Below are 13682 nucleotides of genomic sequence, written 5' to 3' on the forward strand. Positions count from 1 at the left end.
CAATTAAACTTGAACTTACCAATATCCAAGATTCTGTCAGAGAGCAACACGGAGACTCCAAGGACAACCTGCTTCATATTGTCGGCGACGCACATGGTACTTTAATCAATCCGACTCCACAACTCGTTACTTATCAGCACTTCTGTGAATGCTGTAATTCTTCACACCCTGCAACATTGCATCTTTGCTTTTGAATCTGTGGCCAACCCAAAACTCCACATCACCATCTAAGTTGTAATCGTCTTCGCCCGTGTTGAAAAATGGATTTTTCTCTTGCATCACGTCCAGATCCAATGTATGATAGTGATTGAATACAGAGGACAAGGCCAGAATTGGGTGCGGGGAGGGCAAAAGATACCAACGTGATTGCTCAACTGGGGTCTCCAATACAAACTCCTCCTCGTCATCATCTTCAGAAGAACTACTCTCGTTGTTATCCGCAATATACTCCTCATCTGAGTTCTCATCATCAATGTCCATGTCTTCCACTAGACAAGCAACGTATAGCGGTAGTGGTGCGAGAGGTGGGTCATCCTGCACAAAGTCCAACTACCCAAATCCACCGCCACCAACATCACCAACCTCCGCAGAAAGCTCCATCACTTGTTCTACCATTATTCTCCCATGGATGTCAAACATTAGGCACACATGCTCGTCGCCATGGTGCCAAAACAGACGAAACAAAAAAACTCCATTTTTCATTGGCCCTTCCGATCTTTATTCTCCCGCTACCACCGACGCTACTCTATATAAGATTTTTCAGCTTAAACAAAGAACTTACTTGTTGTGTACGCAATAAAATGTGATTCTCACACTCAAATATCACCCCATTATCACTATTTCTCATACGGCAATTGGAATACACGCTTACAACCAAATATCCACTACTACTAGACATTTTGGCTTATTTTTGGAAGAAAAAGGTAGATAAGAAGTTGTGAAATATTTATGGAGAATACAAAGGGTTACACATCCTTTTATAGCTACTGAAAATTTGTCGTTACGTATCTCGTTTACATTGTAAATGTCATAATTATTCACGTATCTCGTTTACACTGTAAACAACATATACACGTCAAACATTTTGTGCCATATCTCGTTTACAGTGTAAACGAGATACATGTAGTATTATTTCATTTACACTATAAACGAGATAAGAGATACGACGCATTTTGGTAAAAACGCTACAAAATATTTATTTTGAAAAATAAAAATTTATTTTATTTATTAAAAAAAAACCCTACTTCACCTTCCAATCACCATTCTTGTCCTCGTAGGTAGTTTTGAAGTCCTCTTTTCTATTATTGTTCATTCCTTCGTACACTTCAGCAATGTCATCTTTTATGTCTGAACCATGTTGAATCTCATCTATAATTATATGTTCAAATTCAATATACAACTCAATCTTTGGTTGTTGCACATAAATCTGCTGTTGAATATGAAACATACGTTGAATACTTGCTTCGTCAATAATTGACATAATATCAAACTATATTAGGCTGCCAAATATGATAACAGGATTCCTGTACAGAATATTATTCACTCTCTTTAAAAAATTACTCTTTATGCTTTGACAGAGACCATATTGTAGTTCCACAAAAGTTATAGTAGTGCATGAAACCACAAACACAAACGGGATTCTCACATGCAAAGCTCACTCCTTCATGTGTATTTCGTATATTTTCACCGTCGTGGTACACTATTATATTTGCATTACCCTCCATTACACTAACAATACAACACTAAAACATTATCTCGCAAATGAAGTAAAATAGTAACGAATTTTGCTTTACATAGGCAGAACACCCAACACGCATGTCATGTGTTAAAATCACATCGAATCACCACCTGACACGTGTTCAACACGCACCCTGTGTGTTAGCTGGATGCTCGCCATATGTCCAACAGACCAACACGCAACCTCGATTTGAACACGTGTTCAAACGTGTCCAACAAGCATTCTACGCCTGCATGTTAGGCCTGATCTACTTGTAGTGTCTATTCACCTACAATTACATCAAATAGGCTAATTTCCAGCAAAAACACTCAAAAAATGTTCATATAAAAAAAAGAGCCATAACAAAACCTCAAGTAGATAAACAAAAATTTTTAAATTCATTTCATTAATGGTAGTTCAAAAAAAATTGAGATACTATATCAAATATTTTATATTTTATGTTTTTAGTATATTAAAATTAATTAAAAGTTTTTTTAAATATAAAAAATTATTTTTTTTCTAAACATAGTTCATCAAAACTAAAAAAAATACATCATAACCATAAATTATTTATTTAAATTTTCACTTACTACTGTATTTATTAATCAATTTATTCTTGAGTTCTATAATCATAAATCAAATTAATTCTGTCATCATCGGATTTAGCACCATTGACAAGGTGTTGAGGTTGGAATGTTAATTATCGTTATAACATTTTAATGTGACTACTAATATAGCCAAGAAGATATGAGATTCAATTTGTAATCATACAAATAAGAGTATCAAAAATCATAATAAGAGGAGAGTAAATATTTAATTATGAAATGTCTTAATTAAGACATTGCTTATTTTTTCTATTTATTGAATTATTTTTTTATTCCTAATTTTTTATATCAATATGATGATATTTTTATTGAATACCATAATCAAAGCTCAAATATAAAAGTTACTTGCCATGGTGATTTAGAAAGTTTATTCTCAAGTCATTTTTCAAACTATGATATTGTTTGTGTTTAATGGAAGAAGTGGCTATTGGTGTTTTGGTGAATCCTCTGAATATGAAAATTCTAGATTAAAACATGGGCAGTGCTATGGTGATGAAAGGAAAAATTTTTCTTACATGCTGAAGCAACGTAGAGTACAAAATTGGTGGACGTGTGTAAAGTTGTTCTCCCAAAAAGAGCAACTCTGACCAAAAGCAGAGACAGCAGACTCTAACATAACATAGTACTTATCTCATTAATTAGTTTTACCTGTTAAAGTCTGCTGTCTCTGCTTTTGGTAAGAGTTGCTCTTTCTTGGAGAACAACTTTACACAGGTCCATCAATCCTGTACTCCACAAGTCCATGTTGCTTCAACATGTAAAAAAAATTTTTCCTTTCTATCACCGTAGCATTGCCCTTAAAATATATGCCAAAATCACATAAGTCATTTCAAGATACCTAATTTTTTAGGAGTCTTACTTCTTTTTCTCTCGATGTGAAGATGTCCACTTATATCACCTCTCCAAAGAATTTTGCTATTGTGCGACCTAATTGCTTGGTTTTATATTATGTTGGGGTTTTAGGATACCCAAAACTGTAGCCAGATTGGAACTCGAGTCAAATTATCCCAATTTCCCTTGTCCTCCTCCCTCCATCTCTTCATATTGATAATGCAATTTTTGAAGAGCCATAAGACTCTTCTTTCAATCCTAATCATGTTTACTTCGTGAGTATAGAAAAATCAAAAGACATTGTTACCTAGGTCATGACTTTGAAGCACTTTGGGTGAGACCAAATCGATCCCAATGCTGCTTCAAGTGTCCCAGCACTGAACTTTCTATCTGCGAGAATTTTACCTATAAGACTTAGAGCATGATTGAAGGTTTTTCGCAACAATATCTTCTCCAAAATAAATCACATCTTCATCATCTCCCATGTTCTCACATCCTGTTGTACTCCTTTCATCACTAGCATCTGTCATGACCTCCAAAAAAAAGTACTCTTATTGAATTTTGAATTAAAAATCTACTTTATTTAGGCAACGATAAGACTCTCTCTAGAAAACTCTAGTAGAGGAGCTGTAAATATAGGCGGCAGCTTTTTTTCTGTATAATCGAAAGTGTTAGTTATTACTTAAATGCTATTAGTTAGTGGTGTCAATTGAATCTAAGACTGGCTCTAAATCCTTCAAAATAATTTTAACTCAACCTCAAAAATTACAAAACAACATTTTGTAAGTCCTTACCTTAATTAAGTAGTGTTCAGTTCGTGTGCCCCAGATAGTGGCGCATTTGCATGGATCCACTCATGTGGCGCACCATCAACATGTGCAATATTGGGATTCGCAAATCGGTATACTATAAATTAGAGAAGATGTGTCGCATGCAATTGATCGTAGTTGTAGCCAGATGGTAGACATAAATATTGAGTATTTTGGTACGAATGATCTCCTCAAATATATAATTGACTCGTATTTTTTCATTTTTATTTGTATAAAATTACTTTTTAACATTTATTATCATATGATTTTTAATGTGATGTTTGTATTGTTAATTACAATAAGCTCATCGATAATCTATATATACTTAAGTTGAATTACAATCGTTAAAAATTGTTAAAAGCTTCATGAATTTATAAAATTTATTATTAACTAGATAAGTGTAGTGTACGTGACTAAGGCTTCATAAATTTATAAAATTTAGAGAAAATGACACTCCCCTCCCCTGCGAGATGCTAAAATGACATTTCCCTCCCCTCTATTTATAAAATGTACATTCTCCTCCCTTGTAACTTTTAGAAAACCTCCTCTTTAATCCATTTTAATTTTTTTGTGTTAACTAATGTTAACTTTATCTATTTTTCAAGAAAAATAAATTATTTTTAACAAAATACTCTTTAGCAAAAAATTTATTTTTTTGTCATTAAATTTTACTTACCAAAATACCCTTTAATAAATTATTTTTTATTGATTAAATTATATTTTTACCAAAATATTTTTTAAAAAAATTAATAATTAAATTATTTTTTTCTAAGATATCCTTTCATAATTTTTAAATTATTAAATTATAATTTTACTAAACTTTTTGTTAATATTTTTTTATATTTTACTATTAATTTTTAATATCAATATATATTATTTTAACATTAAATAAAAAATCATACCATTGTTAATATGTATAACAATTAATATATATTGATATTAATATTGAAAAATAATCTTACTAAGATTTTTTTAATATTAAAAAATTTTTTTAACACGAAAAATTTTTTGTGTTAACTAATGTAATTTTATCCATTTTTCAAGAAAAAATAAATTATTTTTTACAAAAATACCTTTTAACAAAAATTTTATTTTTTTTGTCATTAAATTTTGTTTACCAAAATACCCTTTAATAAATTTTTTTATTGATTAAATTGTATTTTTCTCAAAATATTTTTAAAAAAATTAATAATTAAATAATTTTTTTCTAAGATACCTTTTAATAATTTTTTAATTATTAAATTATGATTTTATCAAAATTTTTGTTAACATTTTTTTAATATTTTACTATTAATTTTTCGATATCAATATATATTATTTTAATATTAAAAAATCTTAGTAAGATTATTTTTCAATATTAATATCAATATATATTAATTGTTATACATATTAACAATGGTATGATTTTTTATTTACTGTTAAAATAATATATATTGATATTAAAAATTAATAGTAAAATATAAAAAAATATTAACAAAAAGTTTGGTAAAATTATAATTTAATAATTAAAAAATTATGAAAGGATATCTTAGAAAAAAATAATTTAATTATTAAATTTTTTAAAAAATATTTTGGTAAAAATATAATTTAATCAATAAAAAATAATTTATTAAAGGGTATTTTGGTAAGTAAAATTTAATGACAAAAAAATAAATTTTTTGCTAAAGAGTATTTTGTTAAAAATAATTTATTTTTCTTGAAAAATAGATAAAGTTAACATTAGTTAACATAAAAAAATTAAAATGGATTAAAGAGGAGGTTTTCTAAAAATTATAAGGGAGGAGAGTGTACATTTTATAAATAGAGGGGAGGGGAGTGTCAATTTAGCATCTCGCAGGAGAGGGGAGTGTCATTTTCTCTAAAATTTATTATTAACTAAATAAGTGTAGTGTACGTGACTAAGGCCGTAGCGTTGAAAAAAAGAAAAGTACGATTGAGTGTATTTAACGCTTTTTTTTAATGTTTAGATATTTTTTATTCTAAACGTCAAAATAATCTTACGTTTTACTTTCAGAGAATCACATTAAGATTAAATTTATTTTTTCTCATTAATTCTATCGTTTATTTTCTTTTTTGTAATCTCTTTAGTACTTAAATTTTTAAAATATAATTATATTTTTAATAAAATTTTTGTTTTTTGTATTGTATAAAAAATTTTATTTTTTGTTTGACTCTCTTAAAATTTTTAAGTATAATTCTTGTATATTAGTTTATTATTGTAATTTTATTATAATATAAATTATTGATCCCATTAAAAAGAACAAAGTAAATAAAAAACTAATTATAACTAATAATAAAATCATAAATAATTATAATTTATAGTTTAAAATAGTATTAAATAAAAGAGTACTGAGAATACTAAAAAAATTATGAGTAGTATAATTTAATAAAATATATTTTGATATATTATTCATATATTATTTTTGTGTCTGATATAAAATATATTTTGTCAATTTTTATATATTATTTTTAATTTAACAATTAATATTAATTTTTATTACAAAATTGATTCATAAAATTTATTTAAATATTTAAATTAAAATAACAAAATAATATAAAATAATTATTTAAATTCATGTTATTTTTAGTAAATTTTTACATAAAAGTGATTTTGAACAATATAATTCAAATAATATTTATTTTATTATAATTTATTTTGATATAAAGTTGTCAAATATAAATTATATTAATACCAATTCACTTTTAACCAAATTCAATTTCATGCAAATTTTCGTTTACAAATTTTAATCTAAACACACACTAAGTGTTATCTGAGTAACTGCATGAATGAAGAACAATATATTGAAATTAAAGATTGTTCACACATGTTTAAAGTGTTATCTTTATCAACAAGTCTTAGTGCTTGTTTGGGCCTATTAAATTGATAAAAAAATATTTTTTTAATAAAAATATCTTTTTTTATTTTTTAGTGTGTTCGGTAAATTTTTAATAGTAAAAATAAAAGTACTAGAAAAATAAAAAATATATTTTTTGAGAAGCTATAATTTACATTTTTTTAAAAGATCTTTTTTTTTTCTTTAAAAACAAAGATGTTTTTCACATAATAAATGAATAAAAAAATATTTTTATCTTATTTTTTCAAACATAATTAATAAATAAAAAGATCTTTTTACATGAGATATCAAAACATAAAATCACTTTTACTTTTGTAAAAAATTTTTAAAAAAATATCATTAAATTTTTTTTTTTTAAAATTACGTCCAAACAAGTCCTTAATATCAGGAGGTGACTTTTTCATTTTGTTGCAGTGTAATCTTATTACACCAGTATTATGTTTTTTTATTATTAAGATAGTAATTAAAATTCATGCATGTATAAAAGATAAAAAATATTATTTATAAATTAAAATTATTATTAAAATTAGCTATTAATATATTTATGTATACATATATATGTAGTTTAATTTATTTTTAATATGTATTTTTTATTTTAATATGTATTTATATTAATAACTAAATTTGGTATATACCTAATATAGTTGGTAAAATATATTATTATGATTATGGTGTATTGTTATTGAGTACTCTGAATAAGTGACTTGGACAAATTAAATTAATAGTGGATTTAAAAACTAACAGTTTGTATGGTGATTTTTAATAGGGGATGTCATAAATTGCGACACTTGCGACTTGTTCAACGCTTCTATAAAATTTTAGACAAAGGATTATGTGAGATGCTGAAAAGCTTCCATTGTTGGAGAAACTTGATATTACCCTTTGTCCCGTGTATCTAAGTATTGCTTTAGAAGCAATTGGCCGAGGTTGTCCTCTTCTGAAATCATTCAAGTTTAACCACAATGGTGGCCGTAACAAAGAATTAAAGCATTTGCTATTGTACAAAATATGTCCAACTTACGCCATCTCCAACTTGTTAGCAACTACCTCGACAATAGTGGCTTGAGCGCCATTCTTGATGGTTGTCCTCATCTTGAATCTCTGAATTTATGCATGTGTCACGATATCGAGTTGGAGATGTAATGAACAATTAAAAGATTTAAAAGATACAGATGCACCTCTTGATGACTTTAAATTTCGAAGAGTATGCTTTGAAATTGCATACTATGATGCAGTATATGAGTATCAACGTGAGAAGTCGGTTCAAAAAGAATGCTTTGAAATCGCATACTATGAAGAAGAAAGATATACAGAAGTAGAAAATTTGGATGAAGTAGATTGGAAAGAGATATATGATATATGGAAAAGTATCAAAAATCCAAGATCACTGTATAAAGGATTAATTCGAGGATTAAGTAGAAGAAAAAAGAATAATGCAAAAGAAAGAAGAACCGTGGAAAAAAGAAATATAAAATTAACAACCGAAAAAACATATATTATAAAATAGAAGATGCACATCAACTATTGTTTTCTTTTTTAAAATTATTATTTTTTATACAAGTCATGTTTATTTTATTGGTTTGATTTCATCTCTCGTGAAAAATAAAGAATTATTTAAAGTTTTTGAATAATATAAGTTTGTTGAGACATTATTATTATACAGTCTTCATCATTTTTCTGAACCTCTTCTCTCCCCAAAGTCGCCACTTACACGTTTCACTTTCTATGTAATATGTTGTAACTTTGGATTAAGTTTTCCAACCACAACAAAGGACTTAAACGTCATGCAATATAGTTAATTCACTTTGTATTCTTTTTCGGCATTGTTCATCGATCTTTCAAACATTCTCTCACAGTCCCACCATACCTTGAAATCCTTCCTCATGTCACAAATATGAAACAATCTCGTTGCAACATACAAAAAATGACAATTACGCTTAATTATGTCATTTAGTTTTCCTTATATTACCAACATTGTCACGGTGGTAAAAAGCTTTTGATTAGCATCTTTGGATTAGTCATTAACACGATTAGGATATATATAACTAAATTTAATCAGTATTTTAATTGTTAGGTGTCACTTCCATATTTATCGATCATCTTAAAGCCACTCATAGCCACCACTCACTTTAACTACCATATATAGTTCTGATCTTGTTATATATAACCATTTTTTCGCACCTTATATATATGATAACTTTTAAATTTATTTTAAAATTTTAAAATAAAAAAATACACAAAATCGTAAATATAACATTTTTCGAAATGGTGTGATAATGGAAGTATTTTTTTTTCAAAGTAAGAATATTTTATTGAATTAAAATTAAATAAATTACAGTAAAGTATTGTTATCTAAAACATTGAGAGATTATCCCAAAAAGAATTAATTAGAGTTTCTTTATCCACATATAGAAAAAAAATTTAGGAAGAAGAAGAAAAAAGAAAAAGTTTAAGAAGAGAAATAAGGATGAAGAGTGAGAGAATCATATTCGTCAATAAGTCTAAGCGTCTAAGACAAAACTTTTCTATAGAACTTTCGTGGCACCGGATTCGATGGTCCCAGAACATTTGAACCATTAAATGGTCCCATAACAAAACATGTTTAATTTTAAGTTTTTTAATAACTGATAAATAGTACTTATCTAATTTTAATTATAAATTAATCCCATATATTTTATTTAATCATAAAAACTATTTTTTATTTTATAAATTATTATTTTATCATTAATCTATTATGGTTATTAATAATCAAAAACAAAAACAATAACGAATTAGATCTTTCATTGATCGTAATAAATTTTTTGGCTATTCCAATCGATTAAAAGATTATATTTGATCCGTGACGTTCGTCTAGGACTGTGAAAATTGCAAGGCAGCATGGTTTTCACAAAAATCAATTGATTGGTCATATTACCTAATCGATTGAACGATGACTAAAATGTGGGTTTTTAATAATTCAATCGATTGCTTATACTACCCAATCAATTGAATGCTTCATAACAACCTGAGATCTCACAATTCAATCGATTGGTTGTGTTACCCAATCGATTGAAGTCATCAAAACAATATGAATTTGCCGAATTCAATTGATTGGTTGTGCTACCCAGTAAATGGTACATAAAAGACATATAAAATTGATTAACCATCACTTACAATTCCTAGGAACAAAAGTCACAAGTCTATTCAAATACGTATAATATATTATCATTTATCCAAAAGAGAGAATGCATAACCAATTACCCTAAAGAAGACTGAAAGTTTAGAGTCCCATTCATTTATGCAGTCAATTACGTTCACATGCTCAAGTGAATAAGCTCAAGAAGACAATGTTATAAGAATGCAAAATTGACATCACAGTTCCAAGATCTGAATATAGCTAAAACTAAAAGACGGACGGGACGCAATTTTTAGTGGATTAGGATCAGCCTCAATTCTTTCCATTAATATCAAGTTCTAGATATGCAAATCCATATTGTTTTGATGACTTCAATCGATTGGGTAACACGACCAATCGATTGAATTGTGAGACCTCAGGTTGTTTTGAAGCATTCAATCGATTGGGTAGTATAAGCAATCGATTGAATTATTAAAAATCCACATTTTAGTCATCGTTCAATCGATTGGGTAATATGACCAATTATCGATTTTTGTAAAAACTATGCTGCCTTGCAATTTTCAATCGATTGTTTTGTGATAACAACCTGTAGTCCAATCGATTGAGTTATGGGAAACCTGAAATTCAATCAATTGTTTTGATAATCCAATCGATTGATTTTCAAAGAAACACGATTTCACAGTCTTGGACGAACGTCACGGATCAAATATATAATCTTTTAATCGATTGGAATAGCAAAAAAGTTTATTAATGGAAGATCTAATTCGTTATTATTTTTGTTTTTAATTGTTAATAAACATAATAGATTAATGATAAAATAATAATTTATAAAATAAAAAATATTTTTATGATTAAATAAAATATATGGGATTAATTTGTAATTAAAATTAGATAAAGACTATTTATCAGTTATTAAAAAACTTAAAAAATATATTTTGTTATGGGACCATTTAATGGTCCAAACATTCTGAGACCATCAAATCTTTTGCCATATATATATAAGATAACTTTTAATTTTATTTTAAAGTTTTAAAGTAAAAAAATACACAAAATCATAAATATAACATTTTTCGAAATGTTGTGATAATGGAAGTATTTTTTTTTCAAAGGTAAGAATATTTTATTGAATTAAAATTAAATAAATTACAGTAAAGTATTGTTATCTGAAACATTGAGAGATTATCTCAAAAAAATTAATTAGAGTTTCTTTATCCATATATAGAAAAAAAACTCAAGAAGAAGAAGAAAAAAGAAAAAGTTTAAAAAGAGAAATAAGGATGAAGAGCGAGAGAATCGTATTCGTCAATAAATCTAAGCGTCTAAGACAAAACTTTTCTATAGAACTTTCGTTAGCTCTAAAAAATAAGTGTATTTCGGTAATTAATACCATATTTACTAGAGAAAATACGCAAGTTTTTGGTTGCGCTCTTTCAAGAATAAAGTGGGTTGTCCCTGATGGTTGATCTGTGATCAATTAGTTGGTATACTCATGTCAGCTACTCTATTATGTATTCGATGTTTCGTGGTTGAAGCGAATTCTCTAGCTAAGGATCTCTAGGAATTTTAATTAAGTTTTGAGACGAGACTTTATCTCCATTTAACTCTCTTTTCTAAAATTTTTCTACCTTTCAAAAAATTCTATCAAACCTATAGAGATTTGATTTTTGGTTGGGTTTTCAGGGAAGAAGAGTATGTAAAATATTTATGTTTATAGATCTGATAGAATCAGGGACGGATCCAGAAATTTTAATAAGAAGGGCCGAATTTTAGATAATTTGACCGAATTTTAGATAATTTTTTTTATTTTATAAAAATAATTAACATATAATTATTAGAGTTAGTTTTTAAAAGATGAGTAAAGTATCGTTTTTGTCCTCAACGTTTGGGGTAAATCCTATTTGTGTCCTTAACGTTTAAATCGTCCTATTTGTATCCCTAACGTTTGTAAAAGTGATTCAATGTTATCCTGCCGTCAATTACACATCATGAACGTTTTAGTTTGAGTTTTAAAAATCTCTTCTTGAAGTTAGAATACAAAACTAATTCCTACAACATTTACGTAATTTACTTTTCTAGGGACATAATTGAATCTAAACACAAATAGTGGGTATAATATTAAAATTGAACACATCCAAGTGAGGCCTAATTGAGAATAAATACATCCAAGTGAGAATAATTGAAAAATATAATATGATTTGTTAGTATGATTGATAGTAGGATAACACTAAATCACTTTTATAAATGTTAGGGATATAAATAAGACGATTTAAACGTTAGGGACACAAATAGGACTTACCCCAAACGTGGGGGACAAAAACAATACTTTACTCTTTAAAAGATATATATATATATATATATATATATATATATATATATATAATTTTTTCACATATCTTATTAATTAAAATTAGTTCTTTCAAAAAATTTTAAAAAATTTAAAAATAAATTATAAATTATTTGAAAGACACAGTACTCTTATAGAATACAAGATATAAGATGTCTTTATAAAATTTTTTCTTTTAACAACGTAAATTTAGAAGAAAAATGAGTATTTTTTACAAAAAAAAATAATATCTAAAGTACATATTGTGATTACCAAAATATAACTACGTAAGTAATTATTAATATAATAATATAAATATTAAATATCTTAATATAAAATAATAAATGATTTTTTTAAAATAAATATAGAGATTATTATATAAAAACTAATTTGAAAGGTACAAAGACTTGAGGGTATGATATTAAATTAGTTAAGTAAAAAATATTAGTAAATTAAACAATTAAGACATAAATTCATCACATAATGAAAAATAATATATATAAAATTATTAAATTACATAATATTTTTTTTTATTTTTTAAACACATATCTCATATGTAAATATAGTTTCTTAAAATTTGGGGGGGGGGGCGAGGCTACTACTCACTCCTCTAGGTCCGTCCCTGGATAGAATAGAGATTGCTGATTAGTGATGAGACACCACCCTTACTTAACCAATATTACTAATAATAATTCTAGCTACATTAAAATTATAATTGATATTATTTTTTTAAAAAAATATAAGTCATATTTTTAAATTTAAAAAATTGTATAGAATAAAAATGTGCTGTAAAATAATAATAATAATAATAATAATAATAATAATAATTACATTAAATTATAGTTGATTTTTAAAGGAGTAATGATCGAAAGAGTTATTATTTAAATGCTATTAGTGCAGTAATATAATACACAGACATTAATACAAAATACAATACATACTGAAGGTTGTGGTAAGTTTAGAGAAGGGGGGTTGAATCTATGCCTTCCTTTTAAGTTGCTGTTATGGCCCTTTAAAACAAACTTTCAATTCTGATTCTATTTCTACTCAACAGCGGAAATTTATGAGACAATTTATTTTTGTCTCATGAATAGCAGAAAACAGAACACAACAGAGAAGAGAAAAGCTAACACCAGCATGTATCCTGGTTCGGTTGCCTTGTGCTATGCAACCTACATCCAGTCTCCTCCACAACAGTGAAAGAATTTTCACTATAGTTAACAGTATTACATACACCAATTTCACAAGATTGACCCAATCCTTTCACACTCAAGTTCTAACCTAACTTGACATTGGCTATGCTAATACCTAACTCTTCACTCTTAATGCTAACCTAACTAAGAAAGGGATACCTCACAAGTACAAGATACAAGACATAAACATATCTAAAGAAATCAGAAAATAACTCTAGGCTTTTCTCTCAAGTG

General features: G+C 26.9%; 1 pseudogene; it reads left to right on the forward strand.

Moving 5' to 3' along the window:
- The first annotated feature begins 4110 nt into the window (after positions 1 to 4110).
- On the forward strand, positions 4111 to 7960 carry LOC148569079 (putative F-box/LRR-repeat protein 22 pseudogene; annotated as a pseudogene).
- Positions 7961 to 13682: the final 5722 nt, after the last annotated feature.

Source organism: Arachis ipaensis, chromosome B4 (genome assembly GCF_059453495.1).
Source record: "Arachis ipaensis isolate K30076 ecotype BB chromosome B4, ASM5945349v1, whole genome shotgun sequence".
Classification (NCBI taxonomy): Eukaryota; Viridiplantae; Streptophyta; class Magnoliopsida; order Fabales; family Fabaceae; genus Arachis; species Arachis ipaensis.